Source organism: Bos indicus, chromosome 11 (genome assembly GCF_029378745.1).
Source record: "Bos indicus isolate NIAB-ARS_2022 breed Sahiwal x Tharparkar chromosome 11, NIAB-ARS_B.indTharparkar_mat_pri_1.0, whole genome shotgun sequence".
Taxonomy (NCBI): Eukaryota; Metazoa; Chordata; class Mammalia; order Artiodactyla; family Bovidae; genus Bos; species Bos indicus.
In genome coordinates, this window is record NC_091770.1 from 19,683,734 (window position 1) to 19,697,503 (window position 13,770).

The 13,770-nt window shown below is 40.1% G+C and overlaps 1 protein-coding gene across 4 annotated transcripts in view; it reads right to left on the reverse strand.

Annotated features, from left to right (window-relative positions):
- The window catches only part of PRKD3 (protein kinase D3), an 86,982-nt gene extending 80,805 nt beyond the window's left edge, over window positions 1-6,177 (reverse strand). Inside the window, exons 1-2 of one of the 4 annotated variants that reach the window (XM_019969997.2) lie at window positions 6,022-6,136; window positions 247-320 (exon numbers count right to left, since the gene is read on the reverse strand). The gene's annotated coding sequence lies outside the window, so the exon portion shown is untranslated. Of the gene's footprint in view, window positions 1-246; window positions 321-6,021 lie in introns of all 4 variants that reach the window. The other 3 variants (XM_070798506.1, XM_070798505.1, XM_019969996.2) reach the window with 3 other exon arrangements.
- Window positions 6,178-13,770: the final 7,593 nt, after the last annotated feature.

Consider the following 13,770-nt stretch of genomic DNA (forward strand, 5'->3'; position numbering starts at 1 on the left):
CACTGCTCAGTGAGGATGTTGTTAAGGTTGAAAGAGCACAGAGAAAAGGCAGAATTGCTCAACTTGTGCTTTGCTTACCTTCTCTCAGTTTTTAAACTAAAACTGTAAAAGAGCACTGAGAACTGAAACTTGAGCCTGGTGAATAAGAGAGACTAAAAGATCTTTGAGAATACAAGTCTTCAGGTCCAGATACAATCTACTCCATATTGCAAAATCAGTAAGTGCAATCACAAATCTGACTCTTACCTTCCTCAAGAAAGAACTCAGAGAGAAATAATCATGGACTGGAGATGGAGCAGAGCTGTTTCAAGTTTTCTGGGCTAGAGGAATAGGGAAGCAATTTCAGAAACTACAGAATATAACCTTAATATTAACCTTCAGTCACACGTGAAAACAGATTATGAAAGCAAATGGTTTCTGAATACTCAGAAAAGCATATTATGATCACTAGAGGTGAGCTTGAATTCAAACAGAATAACGCCAAATCAACTATTTACATCTTTGAAAAATGTGATTATTAGCCTTTTTAGAAGGAGAAAATAATAACTTACAGTAATTGAGTTCTTTCTGCCAGACACTGTTCTAAGCATTCCATATGTTTCCTCATTTAATCCTCACAACAATTCACTTTATAGTTGAGAAAACTGGCCTAGATACGAAAGTACTTGTCCAAGATTACACATTTAGCAAAGCCAGAAAAAAATTAAGTGTATTCTGGCTGAAACAATATTCAAGATGCTATTCCAGTAAAGAAGTTGCTTAAGTATAAGCTGGATGTTAGTGTAGTTTGCTACTCTTTATCAACTTAAAGAAACCTTTAGGAGAGTGCCTTAGAACTCTGGCCTTGATCCTGTATTATTTTTGATTATTTATAAGATTATAAAGACATGGAAAACATGCTTATAAAATCCTCAGATTGTACAGTCTGAGAGAAATAAACTAAAATTCAAGTGAACTATAACAATGACAAGTGTAAAGCTCTGCATTTCAAAAGTTAAATGTGCAATACTGAAATGGAGAAATGCTGACTTAGAACCTGTTCATTAGAGGAGTTATCAACCCAAGAGTTTAACAGCAGCTGCTATTAATAATATGGGTGACTATAACATAAACCCAAATCCCAGGGACACTGAGAACACATCAGCATCAATCAGAATACTGGTTGCTAATCAGGTTACATTACCACAGTTACATTTTAACGGTTACATTACCACGGTTAACTTTTTTAAAGGCTGTATTGATTTTCAAAAACAACAGAGTATATATCCAGATTAAGGTGAAGACAATGTCATGTGACAAATTATGCATAACAAAAATGAATAAAATGATGGTCTTCAAATATCTGAAAAGGTGTTAAGAGAATAACTGTTTTTTCCCCTATTTTTAAATGGATGATTTATTTATTTCTTGTTCTTGGTGACAATATATTCACTTATGAAGTATTATCCCTACTTACACCACACGCCCAAGAAGCTGAGTTGATGGACAACTTGTGGACACAGAGCAAACGTAAGATTAAGGAATTAACAGAATAATTGGTTTATTCAGTATCACTGCAGACAGCAGAAATAGAATGAAGACAACAGCACTATTTACTTACCCTACAGGATGTTACTGAGGACTGCGCGACTATATGTACAGCACACTTTTGGCTTATCGGAGTGCTCAGTAAGTTTTAGCAATTTTCATAGTAATTAAGAGTAAAGAATTAATAATTAAGCTCCCACTTTACATTAAACTCTGCAATTAAGATATACTTTATTAAACCCTTGCTATGACCGCAGGGGAGCTGTTTAAGTGTTTTACAGAAAAGAAGCCAGAGTTTCAGAATAGTTGCTTGCCCATGACTACACAGCTGAAAGTGATGGAACTGCAATTCACATCCAAGTTCCTCTGACTCCAAAGACCATGTTCTTTATACTATTTCATGTCACCTCCAACAATCTGGAACACGTTTTCTAAACATACATACCTGACTTGAGTAGTTTCCAAAAGCTGAATAAACTTCATAAAAACATTAGCAAAATATCTATGAATAATACTGCATGCAGGTTAAATACTTTAAATTACAAGATACTGCTGTGTTCAATAATAATAATTTATTTTTGATGGCTGTCTTCCCACTAAATTTCCAAATAATACCTGCTAATGTTAGCTAAATAACAGTACTTGTCTTATGATTACAATCAATGATCAGTACTATCAATAACCACTGGTAAACTATGTCTTATTTTTATATTAAAGTATTTGTTAAAGTTTCAGCATGAACACAAATAGAAAAAACTAAGTGAGCTGTCTTAGCTTTTGCCCACTCATTCCGTTTTCCCTCTCCCTGTTTTGTTTTATGAACCTTGATTTGATCTGAGATATAGCATTAAACTATTAAGACTAAATACTAAAAAAATCTAATACCTCTAATTTATTTTGTCTTTATGCTTCAATCACAAAACAAATAGTACATTTTACTAATTTATAAATCAATTAGATATGTTTGTTCCTAATAGCTATGAGTTGGCAAGCATTTTTATTTGAAACATCTCAAATACTCTTTTGGGGAATTATCTGTCATATATTTTATTCAAATGAGCATATAATCTGTCACTATTGTTGAATGGAGTAAAAAAGTGGCATACTAAAGGAATCTTGAGTCCAATCTGCTCTATTATTACTACTGGGTAAAAACAAAGGCCCTGGAGGCTGGGGAACTTAACTGAGAGTTACTTCATGGTAACACCACAATTTGAGCTCTCTCTCAATCCTTCCCTACATTTACATTATCTCATTTCTTAGCAAAGCCTCTAATTATAGGAAGTTCAAAAGCAGCATTTTCATTCAACAAATGTGATGGATCAGATAGTAAAGAATCTGCCTGCAGTGTGGGAGACCTGGGTTTGATCCCTGGGGTGGGAGGATCCCCTGGAGTAGGAAATGGCAACCCACTCCAGCATTCTTGCCTGGAGAACTCCATGGACAGAGGAGCCTGGTCCATAATGTCACAGAGTCAGACATGACTGAGCGACTAATACTATACTTTATCATTTGCTAGACTGTTATGAGAAACTCTAGGGTTGTACGGCAGTGACCAAAACACACGTGGCTACTGCTCTCCCTGGAGCTTGTTGTGTGATGTGGGACACACGCATTAAACAAATATTCATATTAATAGTAAAGCAATTACAAATTATGAAAGGTGATATGACAGAGTATCCTGAGAGGACCTGATTTCAACTGAGGTCACAGGCAAGGCACCTTTAAGGAAGCTAAAACCTAAAGGATAAGTGGGAGTCAGGGAAACAGAGAGAGAAGCAAAGAGGATTCCAGAAAGACAAAACAAATCCAGCTAGTAAATACTCCAAAAGGGAAGCTCATTATTTACTGTAGCCAATGTCCTTCTTGTACTCAGTAAAGGTAACAGTGAAGAGGTACAACACTTTCTCTATTCAGAATAGCATAATATTTACCATGACTCTCTACTAGTAACAGGTTTTCCTGGATTGATTTAGTTTTGTGTGCTAGGAATGCTAACGAATGCAGATAATTTTTTTTCTTCTGTTGATAAGCACTGTATTCTTTTAATATGTAAAAAAGCATGTGGCCTTTTTCAGTGCAATACTTTACAGGTGTCCTGAAGTCAGTATCCATGTTCTACCTTGATACAGGCTTGATTTTGCTTAATAATAACCCTGATGGTGCTTTTATAGTGTATAAAAAAATCCAAATAACTTTATTGTTGGTTTTTTAAAAATCATAGTTTCTAGCAATTCCTCCATCTATTTATTTCCAAAAATGTAACTATTACCTTAGATTAATTAAGTACTATTCCTCCTAAGAGCTCAGCATTAACTAAACCGTTGCTGGTAAAATTCTGCTCATCTAAACCATGGGTATTTGCAGTTCAGTCTTTTCCACCGTCAGAGAGAACAGAGAGTAAGCACACCAAGTCCGCTCTCTCAAGCAGTGAAAAGTTTATCTGCTATTAAGCTTACAAACTTCCAGTCTACAAATTTATGTTGGGCTTGATGTATCTACATCACCTCTCTTTGCATCAGTGGTATCTGAGAAATCTGACTAGCTAACAGCCAGTGAGCTATTTCATACGTATGGTCACTATAAACTGACCACAGAAGTGGAGAAAACTTTCTTCTACACTGAAATTAAAATTAAAACATTTCCAGAACATTATCTCAAGTTTTTTCATTAATGAGACAACTGCTCCAAAGAGGCTCACATACAAGTTCAATTTGAATTACATAATCAAAGTACTATCTGCACAGATTATGAATCACAAGCATGATTATTATTAAATCAAATTTAAAACTATATTAGCCAATAATTTCCCAATATCAAGTTCTGTAAAAGTAGTTTCTTTTTAAAATGAGCAATTAATATGGTAATATTTTCATCAACTTTAAATGACCATTTATTCTCTTTCCTCCTGTAGATTTTTCCAATTCTTATATAACTTTAAAAACCTAATGTCCGAAAACTTGATGTATTAAGCTTTTTAGGGGATATGGCAGTTTTTAGGTGAAACACGACCTACTAAGAGATATTTCTATTTGAAACAGGTCACCCCATGAAACTGAAAGCTTATAAAATTTATATATTTAAAAGACTCACTACGATTCATCTCAAGATAATAAACAAGTCAACATTCTTAACTTAGGATGGAAAACTGACTTGTCAAATATTCAAGTTCCTCTGACCAGGTCGACCACCATCTACATGACCTACTGAAGCAAAACCTAACACGAAGGCTTCTGTGACACGTTTTACATACTTTTATTAAAACTTGTAACTTCTTTTTGGCTGAAATGTCCATGCTTGCTCCGAATCCAGATGCTAACAGGAAGGAGAAGCGGGTTCCTCTATTAAGTAAACCTGGCCTAGACCTCAGTCGGGGCAACGAATCCAAAGATATCCCCCCACCCTCGCTGCATTCAAGTTGGTAAGTAAACTTGATCTAAGCAAAATTACAGCCGCTAAAACTTGAAGAACTTAAGCAGTAAGTACAAAGTAGAAACAGTATAAGAATAATACGATAATCGTTTCTAGAGTACAAATTACGGTCTTTTAAAAGTTTTCATTTGCCTCCACAGCTCATTAAGGCTGTGTCGAACCAAGTTCAGGGTGTAACTTATCCTTCCTAATCAAAGATGACACTGATAGTCTTATTTCCTGTGGGGACGGGTGTGGTTGAAGAGACAGTTACGTCCAAGCCATCAATCTGTGTATGGAAAAGTCTGCAGCTCTCACACATGCCGTCGCTCGATTTATATCCGTGCCTGCTGCACACGACAAGGCCTCTGCTTCTGACTGCGATGACTTCAAATAAAATCTCCAACAGGCAATCGAATAGTCTGTGGTTATTTTATTGCTCAAAGAAACAGACGCTCTCCTCAGTGCTTCATCTTAAGAAAAACCTCCCGGGGGTGAGACTGACTCGGAACAACGCGGCAACTTGCAAAACTAAACAAGAGTCAGGAAACTGGGGTGGGGGCTTACGTTCCCTAAGCACCAACGACTCACCACTTTGAGACGGCTGCAAGGAAAAGCGGTGTAAAGAAAAGGGAAAGGCTCATCCCGAATTCGGCAGCGTGAGTGCCGCCCGTCTGGCGTCGGGAGTAGTTGGGGAGGGGGGATCCGCTAAGAGATGGAGACCGAGGGGCCGGGCGCGGTGGTCGCCGGCGTACCGTGACTTCAAGTTGGCGTCGGCGCCCTCGCCGGAACTTGGCCCCATCTGCCGGCCGCGCCGGCGCCCCAGCTCGCCGGGGCGCCCACCGCCCGCTCTTCCCGCCGCGCACTCGGCCAACTTCCCGCCCAGCACCGGCGGCCGCCGCCCAGCCCGGCGCGGGGTCCGAGTCCCGCCGCCCTCGTTGCCGCCGCCGCGTGCGGACGGGTGGGGGAGGGGCGGCCGCCGCCAACGCCGCCTCACCCGACGGGCCGGGAGAACAAAGCGGCGGCCGCGGCGGCGCTAACTTTTTCGGTGTCTGTTCCGCGCTCCCCGAGGCGATTACTTACAGAGCCTGGCTCGGCCGGTCGTGAGAAAGTCCAAGCCTGCCAGCGTCTGGGTACTGGACCAGGAGCCAGCGAGGCTTCACGCGCCTCGCAGAATCCCGCCCGCCACAGGCGCCCCTTCTTCCCTCCCTCCCTCCGCCCCGTCCCGTCCTGAGGCCCGAGGGCGGGGGGCCGGGGCGTGCGAGGCGGGGGCGCGCGAGAGGCGGGGGCGCGCGGCCGGCGCGGGGCCTGCCGGGAGCTGTAGTCTCCCCGCGAGCTCGAAGCCGTGGTGGCCGCGTGGGGCTGTGGCTTGACCCCGCGCGGGAGCAACAGGAGCTTCGGGTGCTTTCGGGCTCACTCTGCACCCTCCGAGATCCGGAGGGGCGCGACCGTGTACATATTCCAGTTACGCACTGTACTTGATACCCATTATTGCTACTGAACTGCCTTTTTCTCTTTTGTCCTCCGCTCTGATGTAGATGATGGTGGCAAGAGGGCAGGAGGTGGTGACAAGTCCGGAACTTGCTAGGGGTCTACAGTAGAGAACAGTTTCCACACTGAGGTATCTTCTCACTGCTCCTCCAGTTTCCCTCCCCAGTGCTTAGCCTTCAGGTGGCCACTTGGCACTGCATCCCAGGGTGTTCCACACCTAGGCAGACACATCCAGAGCCCTTCACCTAAAGCAGAATAAACCGGGTCTGCCTTCAGTATGTTTTGTGTATCCTACTTGTCCATCTTTAAACTTGAGTGTGTCGCCTATCATCGGAGCAAAGTGAAGTCAAGAATCATGGAACCTAGGCTTCCACGTGGCATTGACAAGGGCGACAATGCCAGGTGAGGAGAGACGTGGGTGGAAGGAGATCTAGAGGGAAAATACCTTAGGTGTTGAATTAGACATGTTTTGCGTGGGAGAAAATCCTAAACAGCTCACAAACACACATAGTCCCAGAAACGGCCTAGTCCTCCTGAGGTCCAAATTTCATCCCCACAGTCCTTAAGTAAAATATATTCAAAGAAGCCGATGGGTTGCAGTCAATAATTCATCCATCCAGTGCAGAGGTCGAGGACAGTCTTTTGAGATTAGGAAGAAAAAAAGCCAAATGGGTCCCCACTTTTTATTCCAAGTCATCAATCTTACTGGATGTCCCTGGCTTTAAAGTTAAATGGGAATTTAAAAATAATTTATATTAAAGATGGGGCAAGTAAAATTGTGTATAACTCTGGTCTACTCTGAAGCTATATTTTTAAAAGACATGTCTGAAACATTTTGGGGAATTCGAAGATACTGCATGTCTCACATTCAGTAATATCTAATTCAATCTAATTATATTTTATATGTAGTATTATTCTGCTATTCTTTTGCATTAAAATTGAAAGTAAACCCACTCAAGGTTATGTTTAAAATTAAAAACGTACCTAGGCTCTTACCTAACTTTGCCTTTTTCTTCCCTTCACTTCCCAACTGACGTTTTAGTCCAACCCCAAATATCCTCTCTCAGCAAGACTCCCAGGAGCTCATTGGACCTGTTTACACCCAGTCCTTCTTACTGCTGCTGCTGCTGCTAAGTCACTTCAGTCGTATCCAACTCTGTGTGACCCCATAAATGGCAGCCCACCAGGCTCCCCCATCCCTGGGATTCTCTAGGCAAGAACACTGGACTGGGTTGCAATTTCCTTCTCCAATGCATGAAAGTGAAAAGTGAAAGGGAAGTCACTCAGTCATGTCCAACACTTCGTGACCCCATGGACTGCAGCCTACCAGACTCCTCCATCCATGGGATTTTCCAGGCAAGAGTACTAGAGTGGGGTGCCATCGCCTTACTAGTGACTTCCATTTTCACTCGTGGTTCTTAAAGAGACAGAAGTTACTCTTTCTAGAAGTAACTTTTCTAAATGAAGCAAGTTGCTATTTTATAGAGGTGCAAATGCATGTGTGTGTGTGTGTATGTATGAGGCTTCTCAGGTGGCTCAGTGGTAAAAAATCTGCCTGCCATGCAGGAGACGCAAGTTTGATCCCTGGGTGGAGAAGATGCCCCAGAGTAGGAAATAATAACCTGCTCCAGTTATTTTTCCTAGAAAATTCCATAGACAGAGGAGCCTGGGTGGCTACAATCTATGGGGTCACAAAGAGTCAGACACGCTTAGCACACATGCATGTGTATATATATACATACATATATTGATATATGTATGTATATCTTCATTTCATTTCCACTTTTTCACTTTTTAAAAATAAAATCATCTCCTCCATTCTAGTTGAATCTTTCAACAATATATTTAAGACTATCTGTACCTGTAATTTTTTTGCTTGACATGAACTATAATTTTCTCAAGATGTTCCATTCCTATTCCAAGAGGACTGAAGGAATAAAGATTAGGTATATTAAGTAAATGTGAGATTTTTATACTTGAGAGAAAATATAATCAGACTAAGATGAAAAAGATTTTTCTTCCTGCTGGTGTTTTTTGAAAACTAGGAGTTTAGTCTTTGTCTTCTGTGACTGTAGTTGCAAATATTGTCCTAGATTTATTCCACATACACCCCACTCCGCCTTAATGGTTAACAACATAACCATTCACATATGTTACCTAATAGAAGCAAAGAGAGTCAACACTGCTGTGACTTAAGGTAGCAGAGCATCCTGATTCGGAATCCAAAATGCAGTAAAACATGATTTGTTAAGGCCCCACTGGAAGAAATAGTCATTTAAAAAAAAAATTGAGCTTGTTTTAATTTATATAACATGATTACTGCAAAATTATTTTATTTTTCTGTCTTTTTCCATGACCTTAAAACAAGTGAAAAATTTAGAAAGCAGTTAGGTGCCAATACAGAGTTAGTAAAATAGGTATGGGAAAAAAATACTTCAGGGTCTATTTCTTTTTCAGCACCAATGCTCTTGATATATTCTTCAAAATGTCCTTCTCTACGCTAGTTCAGACCCTCTGTATATGGAGATTTTAGTTGGTCTTCTTCTAGACTAGCATGAACTGTTATACCTTCAAACTGTCTTCTCTGATTTGCAGGCTCTAAATAATTGTTCTGTGCTCTGATAGCCTTGATGGATAATTCTCAAGTTACTTACCACATTTTATTGTGGACTGAGTATATATCAGATCCCCCTGGGCTCTCCGTATCCACCTTTCCCCTTAATGAACTTCGAGAAGACCACTGTCTTCTGTCTGGATATAAAGCCTACTAATAATATCTATCATTTACTAAATACCAGCTCTGGGCCAGGGACATTCATCTTTATTTTTTATAGCCTTCTGAATTTATTCCATATAGCACTTCCTTTTTCTTTACTTGCACCTATATGTAGCTTTATATAATTTACTATTTGATTATATATTTTGTTATTGATATATATGCAGATATTAATATATTCACAAGTATATATGTATACAAACATATATATGCATATATATGCATGTATATTTATAACATAGTGTATAATGAAAGAGAGGTGTGGTGAGGAAAGTTCAACTGAAAGGAGAATTAGAAAAATCTGATAACTAAAAGGAGAGGTTACTGCCCATGTTCTACCTAGGATTTCATATGGTGTCCTTAAAAATTAGTATCAGGTAATTTGCAAGAAAAAACAAATTACCTGGTTCATCCACAATAATTCCTGCTTATCTCTGTGCTTGCAAATATATATTCCCCCAAGAAAGAGGAGGGTACATTACCTCCAATGTACCAATGGGCTTCTGGATTTCATTCTGCTGCTAGTTATGTATTAATTTAAAACCTCTGTTTGAAATACTGAAAAATCGGCTAAGCTATATTTAAAATGCCAGTTGAGAAAGAATAAAGGTGCTACAGACCTAGGTAGAGAGCCAGTATTAAAACTCATTTCATACCAGCATTGAGCACAGCAGTGAAGTTAGAGATGCAGACTCCCTCACGCACAACCTGGGAGCTTCCCCAGTCCTCAAGAGCCAACTGGAAGGTAAGGGTTGGAGTAGGACTTTGAAGACAGAGTCCAACCTCAGCTCTGCTATTTAGCAAGTGCATGCTGCTTAATCTCACCAAGAATCTGTTTCTTTACCTATTAAATAAGGGGAGATAATTACTCACCCTATAGAATTTTTGTGAGAATTAAATGAAAAAAAAAATCTAATGCATTAAACCTGTAATGGGCATTAAGGATGCCTGAGGATGCATTATGAGCCTACCGTTTATCAACCTGTGTGACCATGGGCAAATGAACCTCTATGTGCTTCAAGTCTCATCATCTGTTAACTTGGTTTGTAGTAGTCCTTCCCCCACGATTTGTATAAAGACCAAATGAGCTAGCATATAGAAAAGACCTTAAAAAAATTCACATGGTGAATGCTCAAGAAATAATAGCTATGATTATTCATGTTGAACAGTTAGAGTTTTTCCATCTCCATATCTCCTCCTTTTCAGGCAGCACAGGGAAAGAAAAGTTGCTGAGCTTGAGTCTGTGGAGGGAAACTGAATAACAAAGAGTTTGAAAAGAACAGGAATCCGTATGGCTATAGAGTAAATTCCTTTGCACTTCGTCAAAGGAAGATCCTACTGCACAGATTTTCTACACTAGCAGCTTCATGTGTTCGAGTGCAGGATAAAATCACTGAACAGTTTTACCCTTATTGGTTTTATTTTTAATATAGTTAGACTACAAGGACCTGAACATGTTATTATAAATTGTACTCTGATCATGACACCTCAAATTTCACAATCTCAAGTCTTTCCAGAAAGAATTGTGACTATGTAACCTTAGACTGTAAATTGTATCACAGTCACTTATTTGATGATGGAGAGTTTAGCTGAAAATTAGTTGTTATTAATTGTTTGTCTTTTTTTCCTTAGATTTTCCTTGAAACTTAACAATCCTTTATATATTAATTTACTAAACATTTTTGAAAGACTACTATAAGCAAGGCATTTGATAGGATTTATAGATGAAACAACTCTTGTTCTCAAGAACCTAAAGTTTATTAAGTAAGATATGTGAAATCTATTAAATGGAGAGAGAGCAAAATAAGTAGAAGGCAAAATAAAATGTCAGAGAAGTACAAAGCATGCCACCAGCCTGCGGAGGTCTTAAAAAAAAGAGGGTTTTAGCTGGGTTTGGAAGAAAGAAAGAGATTTGAAAATATGGGGGAGAGGAATGGGAGAAAAAAGATTCTGGGAGGAAACAACAGGAGAAAAAGCATATAGGTACGAAAATATGGGGCACATTTTGGATCAAATACTTCAGGTAAGCTGAGCCATAGAATTTTTTTCTCACATTGAAAAATTTGAGATATAATTCACAAACTCTATGGTTCCCCTTTTAAATTTGTACAAACATCTATTTCTGCTTTATTGACTATGCCAAAGCCTTTGACTGTGTGGATCACAATAAACTGTGGAAAATTCTGAAAGAGATGGGAGTACCAGACCACCTAATCTGCCTCCTGAGAAATCTGTATGCAGGTCAGGAAGCAACAGTTAGAACTGGACATGGAACAACAGACTGGTTCCAAATAGGAAAACGAGTTCGTCAAGGCTGTTTATTGTCACCCTGCTTATTTAACTTATATGCAGAGTACATCATGAGCAACACTGGACTGGAAGAAACACAAGCTGGAATCAAGATTGCCGGGAGAAATATCAATAACCTCAGATATGCAGATGACACCACCCTTATGGCAGAAAGTGAAGAGGAACTAAAAAGCCTCTTGATGAAAGTGAAAGTGGAGAGAAAAAGTTGGTTTAAAGCTCAACATTCAGAAAACGAAGATCATGGCATCCAGTCCCATCACTTCATGGGAAATAGATGGGGAAACAGTGGAAACAATGTCAGACTTTATTTTTTTGGGCTCCAAAATCACTGCAGATGGTGACTGCAGCCATGAAATTAAAAGACGCTTACTTCTTGGAAGGAAAGTTATGACCAACCTAGATAGCATATTCAAAAGCAGAGACATTACTTTGCCAACAAAGGTCCGTCTAGTCAAGGCTATGGTTTTTCCTGTGGTCATGTATGGATGTGGGAGTTGGACTGTGAAGAAGGCTGAGTGCCGAAGAATTGATGCTTTTGAACTGTGGTGTTGGAGAAGACTCTTGAGAGTCCCTTGGACTGCAAGGAGATCCAACCAGTCCATTCTGAAGGAGATCAGTCCTGGGATTTCTTTGGAAGGAATGATGCTAAAGCTGAAACTCCAGTACTTTGGCCACCTCATGGGAAGAGTTGACTCATTGGAAAAGACTCTGATGCTGGGAGGGATTGGGGGCAGGAGGAGAAGGGGACGCCAGAGGATGAGATGGCTGGATGGCATCACTGACTCGATGGACATGAGTCTGGGTGAACTCCGGGAGTTGGTGATGGACAGGGAGGCCTGGCATGCCATGATTCATGGGGTCGCAAAGAGTCGGACACGACTGAGCGACTGAACTGAACTGAACTGATACATGATTTACAATGTTGTGTTAATTACTGCTATACAGCAAAGTGATTCAATTACACAAATATATACAGTCTTTTTTAATGTTGTTTTCCATTACAGTTTATCATAGGATAATGAATATAGTTCTCTGTGCTATAATACAATAGGACTTTGTTGTTTATACATAAAAACTTACATCTGCTAACCCCAACCTCCCAATCCATCCCTTCCCCAACCCCTTCCCCTTTGGCAAATACCAATCTGTTCTCTGTGGTTTCAATCATGTTCCTTTCATAGCTCCTATGCATAGACACTTTATGCACAACTGTCTCTCTTACTAAACTGTAAGTTCCTTGAGATCAGGGCCACATCTAATTTCCTGTGTTCCTTGCAGGGTGCCTTGCACAAGTCTTAGTATTCCACAGACATGGTTTAATACTAGAGATTTGAAAGTCATTGCATAGGGTGCAGAATGAAAATGTGAGAAGGGATGAAATTATCCTGTAGGAAGATCAGGGACAGGAATTACATTTATTGAGGTCCTATGATGGAGGCTTCCCTGGTGGCTCAGTTGTAAAGAATCGCCTGCAATGCAGGAGACTCAAGTTTGATCCCTGAGTCTGGAGGATCCCATGGAGAAGGAAATGGCTGCGCATTCCAATATTCTTGCCTAGAGAATTCCATGGACAGAGGAGCCTGGTGACCTACAGTTCATGGGGTCCCAAAAAGTTGGACACGACTGAGTGACTGGGCACGGCACACACACACCAAAGCAGTGAATTTAGGAGATAAACAGAGGCTAGAAAGAGGACATAGACAATACACTGGTAGTTCTCAGACTTTCAGATTTCAAGGACCAAAAAATTTACAAAAAAAAAAAACAAAACAGATTGAGTTGCCAACTTCTTGCTTTATCAACTGAGAACAATAAAGCAAGAACTCAAGATCACTAAATCCTTAGGGAAATGCAAATCAGAACAATAAGATACTGCCTCATATCCATCAGGATAGCTACTGTCAAAAAACAAAAAAAGTGTGGCAAGGATGTGGAGAAATTAGAACACTTAAGCACTGTTGATAGGAATGCAAAATGGTGCAACTGCTATGAAAAACAGTATCGGGGTTCCTCCAAGAGTTAGAAACGGAATTACCATATAACCCAGCAATTCTCCTTCTGGGTATATATCCAAAAGAACTGAAAGCAGGGTCTCAAGGAAACCACTAACAAAATGAGAAGATAACCTACTGGATGGGAGAAAATATTTGCAAGTGACAGGATGACTAAAGAATTTGCCTGTAATGAAGGAGACTGGGTTTGATCCCTGGGTTGGGAAGATCCTCTGGAGAAGGGAGTGACAACCCATTCCAGTA